The 9,874-nt window shown below is 45.4% G+C and overlaps 1 protein-coding gene across 1 annotated transcript in view; it reads right to left on the bottom strand.

Annotated features, from left to right (window-relative positions):
* rap1gapa (RAP1 GTPase activating protein a) overlaps positions 1–9,874 on the bottom strand; it is a 91,969-nt gene that overhangs the window by 70,341 nt on the left and 11,754 nt on the right. The window lies entirely within an intron of this gene.

The following is a 9,874-nucleotide window of genomic DNA, read 5'->3' as shown; positions in this document are numbered from 1 at the left end:
TGGTAACACTGAAAGGGGGAAGCAGAACTTTTGCCACATTGTCCACAGGTTCCCTCTTCTTGTCAATCAGCTGAAGAAACAAGCGTTATCTTGGTCCTGCCCCTCTAGGGGGATTGGCTGGCGGCTGCGCCAGTCAAATCAGAGGCATGGGACATTGGAAGTGGTCTGATTGTCCCATCTACAGATTCGTCTCCTCCCAAACCACTGGCCAAAGTCATTCAGGCTGTCGAGAGGAAGACTTTGTGATTGGCCCGGAATCCAGACAATGGCTTTGAATCAAATCAGAGCAACGAGTAGACTTCCTTCCCCTCTCTCTCCCTCTCTCTCTCTCTCTCCCTCTCTCTCTCTGTCTCCCCTCTTTTCTGTATGTTATCAGTGAGCAGTATCAGGCAGGCTTCCAGCAGGATAATGAGGCCAAGATAACTCCGACTCCCTATCAGTTATCCATCTGCTCCTCATCTCCACAGCAGCAGCAAGGTCATAACAGAAGGAGTGAAACGGTGTCAGGGCAGACACATTGACACAATTAGACAGTGATAAAAGTCCTGTAACACAGAGGACGACCAGAAGACCACATGATGGCAGCCCAGTGTGGATGAGCCCAGTGTTCAACCACCATAGCACACACCGCCCAGTAGCCCAGGCAACTAATCTGCTGTGGTGTTTGGTGGCCCGAGGCTGATGAGACTTGCTTCTGCGGGACATGGGATCTTTCATATGCAAAAGAAGCTTCCTTCTTTATGCATTTAGTAATGTATTGCCAATCAGCGGCTCGTGTGGACTGGCAGGCCTCATTCAGCACAGTGTCCTGTTTCACCAGCAGGAAATTTCCTCTTCGGGAATAAATTAGCAATGGACCCGGCCATGGAGGGAGAGAGAGAGAGAGAGAGAGAGAGAGAGAGAGAGAGAGAGAGGGACAGACACTGATTAAATGAACAGTTTTGTTTGCAGAGCTTTTGCTGACGCTCCAGCCTGTGATTCATCACCCCATTGTGTTATAGCCAAATACTAATTCCCCCTGCGTGAATGCTTATTGGCCAACCTTGACAGACTCACCCATATCAATCCATCGACAAGCAAACAAAACGTCTCGTTCGTACAATTTGATGTTGAACACACTGGACTTTACGTAGCTCCTCTGAGCAAATTCCACCCTGGTTCAACAGCGAGAGAACTAATGAGAGTTCTGATGTACCGATGCATTTTTTTTTTTCCAGAAGCTTCCATTCATTGCCGAAATGTCACGCTTGGCTAGGCTGCCCATTAAAAGAGCAAGAGGCACAACACATTCCAATCAGAGATTCTTCCTCGGAACAAAAAAAAAAGGCTGGTAACACAAAGACACGGTTGTTTACGGCCTGTTTGTTCTTCATTATGAAAAAGAGTGTGCCGCTCTGCCCGCTATGGCCCTCTGGAAAGGCAGGGTTAATTATACAAAAATATTTACGCTCTATCATGATAAACACATTGCCTATAGCTGCAGTGTTCGTTTGTAAGGGGCCTGATTGAACACGGAGGTTTACACTGAGTTCTATTTAGATAAGGTATGTGGTGATGGAGGTGGCTGGGGGAAATGGGGGGGTTAAATAGTAATTGGCCCTGGAAATGTGAGGCAAATATGGTGTGGGGGCCTTATCTCTGACGGTTCATTTCAGTTTCATCCAACTGCTGTGCGCTGGCGCTGGTGCTGGCGAGGCAAAGCAAGGTGGAGGACAGCTGCACACACCCCATCAGGGGTGGGGACCAGCACAACCCTCTCTGTCCTCTCGGCACTGAGCTACACAGCTTCCTCTCCTGGACGTCAAGTAAGTCACCCATTCGGCTTCAAAGGAAGCCTCCAGTCCAGGAGGCTGAAAAGAGTGTTAGCACCCAGGTGATGTTGACTTTTTACTAAGGGGGGTAGACTACTGAGGATGTGGTGTGTGTGTGTGTGTGTGTGTGTGTGTGTGTGTGTGTATGACTATGTATGGCGCTCTTTCTGTATGTGTGTGTGTGTGTACGTGCGTGTGTGTGTGTGTGTGTGTGTGTGGGTGTGTGTGTGTGGGTGAAGAGTTTAACATTCAGCACCTCATGAGCCCACTCCATACCTCAGCCCAGGGGGAAGGAGGCCAGTGCACCTCAGACACACAGTGTCTTTTCACAGGGCCCTTATTACAGGAGGTGGGCATTACAGCCGCCAGAGAGAGAGAGAGAGAGAGAGAGAGAGAGAGAAAGAGAGAGAGAGAGCCCAGAACAGGCCCGCTGTTCAGAGGAGCAGGACGGAGGCAGCTCTCTCTCCCACACACACAAACACGCACACTGACTCAAAGTCACGAACCATACAGCACAGAGAGAGACCGAGAGAGAACGAGGGAGAGAGAGATAGAGGGAGAGAGTGAGAGAGAGAGAGAGAGAGAGGGAGGGGGATGGGGAAAACAGTGAGGCATAGTCACTGTTTTGCAGGCACTGACCCAGAGATGTACTCCTCCAAACCAACACACTGCATCAGTCACACTGTAGGCCTTCAAAAGAGTTCTATCCATGTGTACATGCACCGATGATTACACACACACACAAACATGAGCTGAATAAAAGACACAACGCAAATATAAACCATGATGCCAATATACAGCTATGGACATTATTAACACAGAAATGCACAAGTATGCTCACAACCTAAAAACGTGTAAGGTACAGTAAACAAATTCTTATGCTAACAGGAAGAATTCCTTCTGAGACATTACAACACACTGCTGGAATTCACACCCATGGTCCTGCATTGCAATCGTGAGAGAAGAATAATCCTTTTAAAATCTAAAATGGACTCTTCATCAAGGGTTCGATGCAAATACACTTACCCCCGTCTACTGAAGAGATGCCAAGTGAATTACTTCATCCGTGGCCACTAGATCAAGTTTTTTTAATATATATACTCAATGCACCACGTTGAATTCCTTGCGGATCAATGGCTTGACTGGCCTGGCAGTTTATGGGCAGCGGTGACAGGAAGTGCCCCCCTCAGCCGTCGATGGGCGAACCAGAGCAGCGAGAACTTTTTCTGCTCTAATGGATTCTCAGCAGTGCTCTATTACTACCACACACGCACGCACACACACACACACACACACACACACACACACACAGACACACACACACACACACACACACACACACACACACATACACGTCCACCATTCCCCATCTCCCCTGCACCATGGCTGGGCGTTAATGGACAGCAGGTCCTCGGAGCACGCTGGGCTCCCGGCGTTCGCCTCCATACAATCAATACACATCCTGCAACCCTGAAGGCAGGGCTGGAGGAGGAGGGATGCCAACCACTGCAACCCCATATATGTGTTTGTGTGCAAACACAACAAAGACACACAGGACCAACAGCAAACAGGGCCGACACTTTGGCCGTGACGTTGGCCTCTTTCTCGCTCTTCCTTTCCAAATAAGGTGAGAGACGTTTTGCTTTTTTTCAGCGTGGATTTTCAACGGATCTGTTGGCAGGGAGTGCGTTCGTTTCATGATGATGTCCACAGTGTGTGACAGGCTCACCCAGCTTGCTCCACAGAGGCCTGGGTAGAGGAACGGCACCGGAGGCTATTTGAGGCAACAGTGACCCCTGCTGCGAGTCCGGGACGCTTCTTCAAAGAGGCTTCTGCAGCTCTCCTCTCTACTGTGCGCAGCTCCGCAATTGCAACACTCCATCCAACCCACACTACTCAACACTGCAGTCTTCTATGTTCAGTAAAAACCTCAATATCTCAGCCGAGTGAGTGTATCATTTGGAGATGTGTGCGTTAATGAATAGGAGGCACTCAGGACACAGGAATGTTTTGAGGAGGTATTTTTATCCCACAGTGTCGCGTCTTCATCCTCCTCGGGGTTAGATTAAGTCAGTTCCCATTTTTACTCAGGCCCGCGAGTCACAGTCTGTGTATGACTGGATTACCTCACATACACTCTCCCTCTCTTTCTCTCTCAATTTCTTTCTCTCTATCTCTATCTCTCAATCTTTTTCTCTCTCTCTTGTCTCCCATTCTGACGACGCTGATGCTTTCCTAAGCTCTCCTCTCCATCCCTCTCCTCTCCTTTCCTTTTCTCTCCCCTCCTCTTTCATCTCCTCTCCTCTCTTCTACCCTCACCTCTCTTACCCCCCCCTCTCTTCTCCTCTCCTCCTCTCTACTCTGAGCGGAGATGAGACACAATCCCAACGGATTGCAGAATCTGACACTAACAAGGTGCTGCACGTGTCAGGCAGAGGGGAGGAGAGGAGAGGAGAGGAGAGGAGAGGAGAGGAGAGGAGAGGAGAAGAGAGGAGAGGAGGGGAGAGGAGGGGAGAGGAGAGGAGAAGAGAGGAGAGGAGAGGAGAGGAGAAGAGAGGAGAGGAGGGGAGAGGAGAGGAGAAGAGAGGAGAGGAGGGGAGAGGAGAGGAGAGGAGAGGAGAGGAGAGGAGAGGAGGGCAGCGTGGCACTCAGGGTGAGAAAGGGAGGAGATTGGGCTGGCAGTGGAGACGGCAGTAAGGGAGACGGGGGTGTGTTAGTGGCTGTGACAGCATGGGCTCGATAATAACACTGTTGGAATCTCTCTTGCGCACACAACCTCTCTCTCTCTCTCTTTGCCTCTCCTGCTCCATCTTTTGTCTCTTTGTCTTTCTCCTCCTTTCTGTCAATGTACCCATCTCTTCCTCACTACTTGTTTTCTTTCTGTCTCTATTCACCTCTCTTGCTGACCTCTCTCTCTTCCTGTTCTGTCTCTCTCCCTTTCCCAGCAAACACACAGCCATCAAGCACAGCTTTGTGAGGCAGACAAACAGCACTGGTCTCATTGGTGGCCCCATATGGAGGATTATCGGGGCCAAAACTAAATAAATAAATAACTAAATAAATAAATAAATGAATGGTTAAATACTTGGATAAATACATAATTAGATTTATGTATACCTACATTTATTTATTTATACTTACATATATTTATTTATACTTACATATATTTATTTATACTTACATTTTGTCATACATTTTGTCATACATTTTGTCAAACATTTTGTCATACTTACATTTTGTCATACATTTTGTCATACATTTTGTCATACTTATTGTCATACTTATTGTCATACTTATTGTCCACGGTGTAACTTGCTTGCAGCAAAATAAATCCGTCATCCCCCGTCACCAAGTCAGGGGGCGGGTTAAAGCCTCTGATTGGTGTTACACACCAGGCAGGCTCAACCAGTCGATCAGGCTCGAGGGATACTGAATTTTGGCGTTTATGGATGCCAAGCGCCAGATTTAGTTTAATGAAAGTTATTGAGCATTATTTAAATAAATCAAGATACCAGAATGTCCCAGAAGACATAGGCTACCCTCAGCTGCTGCGTGAGGCTGCATCCTTAATTTAAGAGGCCCTCAACTCGTCTACTACTAGTAGTATTTCTAGTAGTGTTATGAAATGTTGGGTTTAATGTGGCCTACTGGGTGCACTGGCCGTAGTAGTCGTAGCCAGGTCGTAGCGCTGTCGTTACCCCATCACGTCTATCTCTTCCATAGTTTGCATCAGGCTGCTATTAGAATGTTACGCTGTAGCATGGTTCTTATGTCCTCAGTTTTTGAATCACCAGTGATGAAGAAAGTATTTTGTCCGTCTCTTCATAAACGGATGACTAAGAGTAAGACCACATTTACACATAGCCGGGTAATTACAGAATAGAGAATATTTCTGCCCTTCCGTTCAAAAATAACGTCGTACACACAAGGTCTTTTTCCAAAAAACTTTCTGTTTACATGAACCCGCATATACGCCCCCAAACGCCATCATAACTATGCTAAACCTGTAGGTTTGCATAAGTAGGCTGCTAATCCATTAAATTGGCTATGAGTCCTAGATATGTCCTTTACGTTTATTTGGCTACAACAGGTAGACAAGATGGAATGTAAAACTCGTAGTCCACTGGTGGAAGTGCAGGGGATACCATTGTTAAAGCCAATAGTCACACACTGGGGAAGGGTTGAGAGATTCAGTTATAGGGTTGAAAGAATGCAATCCTGCGTTTGCATTAACGTATAAATGAGCACTACGTTAACAGCATCCATGATCAGTAAACAGTAAATATAGGACACTCACATCACGAATGCATTTTAGGCGCATATGTGACGCAAACTCCGTTTGACCCAGTGCACACGCAAAAACTGAGTTTTCCTGAAATCTCCACTTTGGCCGGAGTTTTTAGAAATGATCGTTTCCCGTGATAAAACCTCCGTTTTTTCTCGTAAATGAAAGGCCAAACCGCATGAAAATATATAGGCCTACGTTTTCCCACCGTATAAACGGGGTCTACGTTCAGTTGAGTTCTGGATTTTAATACGTTTATCAATCTGTAGATTGGGAGAGAAACCCAGACCTCTGACAATAAAAAACAACACAACACCAGGCTTAGGTCTCAATCATGTCTCTCTCCGCTCTGAAGGCCGGAGGACCATCTTTTATAGGGCACAATACTGTAAACATAGTGACAGTCAAGCAGTAATGACGTTACAACAGTCTCAGAGAAAGAGTCTCACAGCTCCCCAACAAATGACAACTCTCAGACTAGAGAGTTAATAGTTGGAGCTCTCCTTTTAGTCATGACAAGGGACGTTTATCCATTACTTTCTCCAGATCCCGAACATCTATACCCCTGACACAGACACATTCTACTCTTATTAATACCTGATACCACTCTGCTGCATTTGTCGCTTGATAGTGCGCTTGGACACTCGAAAAAGGTTCGCAATATCTTGTATTTTCAGGCCAGAGAGTGCGAAGTGTTCAATTGTGCCAGCCGAAGATCAAACAGAGTACGACCACCTCCAGGATGTATGACCATCACTCAGCCTCATCTGCTACCATCTCGCTGAGGATCGTGAACACATTTTCATCTATGTCTGTGTCAGTCAGGGCCGATACCGTTGATATAATCTCAGGGAAGCCCTCAATATGATTTTAAAAACAATGTGAATTGCAGTTGCCTCCATCTCCTCAGCTACAGCCAACATTTCGACTACTGTAGCATGCAATATTCCATTTATTTAATCCACACCGGGTGCTGCCATCTTGAATTAGTCAAAAGCAGTCAATTCAAGTTGAACCACCAATCAGAGGCTTTAACCCGCCCCCTGACTTGGTGACGGGGGATGACGGATTTATTTTGCTGCAAGCAAGTTACACCGTGGACAATAAGTATGACAATAAGTATGACAAAATGTATGACAAAATATATGACAAAATGTATGACAAAATGTAAGTATGACAAAATGTTTGACAAAATGTATGACAAAATGTATGACAAAATGTAAGTATAAATAAATATATGTAAGTATAAATAAATATATGTAAGTATAAATAAATAAATGTAGGTATAAATAAATCTAATTATGTATTTATCCAAGTATTTAACCATTCATTTATTTAGTTATTTATTTATTTAGTTTTGGCCCCGATAATCCTCCATAGCCCCAGCCTGCTGCTGTTTCCAGGGCTCCCGTCACCCCAGGGGTGAGACAATCTTTTTTGGAGAGCGTGTGTCACCGAAGTGCTGACGCTCACTCACAGCCTACGTACATGCACTTTACACATCAGGGGCCGGCAACACAGCCACCTGTCCTGATGGGTTCCACGCCCGCATCCACGCTCCCACAACCTTCAGCGTGTCCCAGGGAAAATGTCATGACATGGCAGTTATTTATTTAGAGATATTGACAGACTCCCAGAAAGGATCCTACACGTCATTGAGTTCAGAGAGGGAATGAACTGAAGATATCACTCTATGAGGGGGGTTGTTGTTGTTGTGGTTGTTGCTGTTGGGGGGGGTCTGCAAGATGCTGTGAGGATGGACTGAAGCCTCAGAGTTGGTTTGAAATGGAGATCATTTTCATTCTTCTCTGGCTTCAAGAGGGCAGAGAGAGAGATATTTTAATTTTTCTTTCAGTGTAGTGACAATTATTTTTGAACTGCAGATTGCCTGATTTTACTCAGCACTGTTATTGTCCTCTGCAGTTCAGTGCTACTTCTCTGTCATTAGAACGCTTTGTGAATGTGATGTGGTTTGTGAACCATAACACCAATTAGGTGACTCTGCATTTGAATTTCAGAGAGACAGAAGCGACAGAGAGGTGAAGGGAATAGAGAAGAGGATGAAGAAGATAAAAGAATAAAAATGAGCTTGGCTGTCTTCAAAAGCCACACGTGACCATCACCCTATCAGACAAGGAGAACGGGGGGGGGGGGGGGGACAGAACACTGAGACGCTTGTCTGTGTTCACACACACGCAGTGACAAAATGACAGAACCCGAGGTCCAGTGGGCGGGCTCTGCAGTCCACTGAGGAGAGGAGCAGACAGTGAGTAGGAGGCCACTTCAACCCATGGCATGCTGGGAACATAAAGCATTATGGTTAACATGCGCAATGGAAACAGCACCACCTCAGCTGTGGTCTCATTCACGCACTGGAGAAGACCAGCACACAAGCTCAGGCTCAATAACATAAGTACACAGAACATCCTCAGTCAGGCAGTAATTCTAATGATATTAACGGGACTGGTGTCTCCTGGAAGAACCCAGCGGTGACACGCGTCGTGAAGCTTGTCCTCTTGTAGAGCATCTGCAGGAGCATGCTGCTGATAACGAGCTACAGTTAAAGGTCGCGCTCTCAGGGAGAACCCTGCTAGTCACACTCCAGACCAGATAGAATGTGTGTGTCCTATCTGAGGTAACGGCTGTGACCACCCTTCAAACTCTGCTGTCTTGTTATATTGAAACACTGCTGGTATCACAAATAGCAACAGGTCTGGAAAGATGCACTGTGTTTTTCAAATAGAAAGAATATGCCTCAATCAAAGTTCTATTTTGACTGCTTGCTAAGGCATCTTTATATATCTTTAATAACATTCACGTCATGTTGATTTCTGAATGTTTATAAGAACATGCCAACATTTTTAAAAATACCACCCTTCTTTCAAGGTCCGGTGAACTGCCTTCTTCAAGCAGATGAGAAAGGATACCCAATTAAGATTCCAATTACACTATTTGCTTAGGCTTCATCTTTGAATGCTACTAATGACATTATTCTATATATCATCTGTGTTTCAACAGCTTTCTATGTGTTTTCCTTCCCTCTTAAAGATAAGATAAAACAAGATTATTACATCTTTTCTCTCTTACTTAATTATGTAAAGGTAATATGCTCCAATATTGCCATGGTATCCTCAGTATAATTTTCAGGTAGATCCAATTACACAATCCATCAGAGGTTAAGTCTAGCTACTGAAAGTACAGGCCTCTCCCCTCTGTTAAACTAATGAGACATTTGTCTTCAATTAGATTCACCCCAAACCTTTATTCACAGAGAATGTAAATCTACAGGGAATTGACCTAAATAGCAGGTCTTCAATTGCCACTGACATTATGAATAAGCTGTTGGAGACGCTTGCTACTGCCAACAATACTGAGATTAACCACAAAAAGTGGAACTCTGCTGCTATATAAATCACAGAAAAGCTTACAGCCAATACAAATACAATAGCACTTCACCACGAAGGGCAAATCTTTCACAAGCTGAGAAGCAAAGGTGTCTCAGTTAAGTTGGGCAGCTGTAGAACCATAGCCAGCATCAAAGTACAACCAAAATGCTGTCAGAGAACAGGACTAGCATGACGGATAGCGTCATAGCCCATGATGGATAAGAGCAGCACACTCCACATGAGCTCACATGGTCTCTGTGGATGAAAATAACATGCTAACAATTACATGCTTTCCCAGGTGTACACTTACTGGGAAGAATGCACAGTGAAGCGTCACCAATTTCTATAGGCGTCCTTTCAAAGTTGTATGGTCTAGGAAATATACCATGCTG

The sequence above is a fragment of the Sprattus sprattus genome (assembly GCF_963457725.1).
Source record: "Sprattus sprattus genome assembly, chromosome: 16".
In the NCBI taxonomy this organism is placed as follows: domain Eukaryota; kingdom Metazoa; phylum Chordata; class Actinopteri; order Clupeiformes; family Clupeidae; genus Sprattus; species Sprattus sprattus.
Note: the sequence above shows the minus strand (reverse complement) of the source record. Positions and strands in the feature narration are given on the sequence as shown.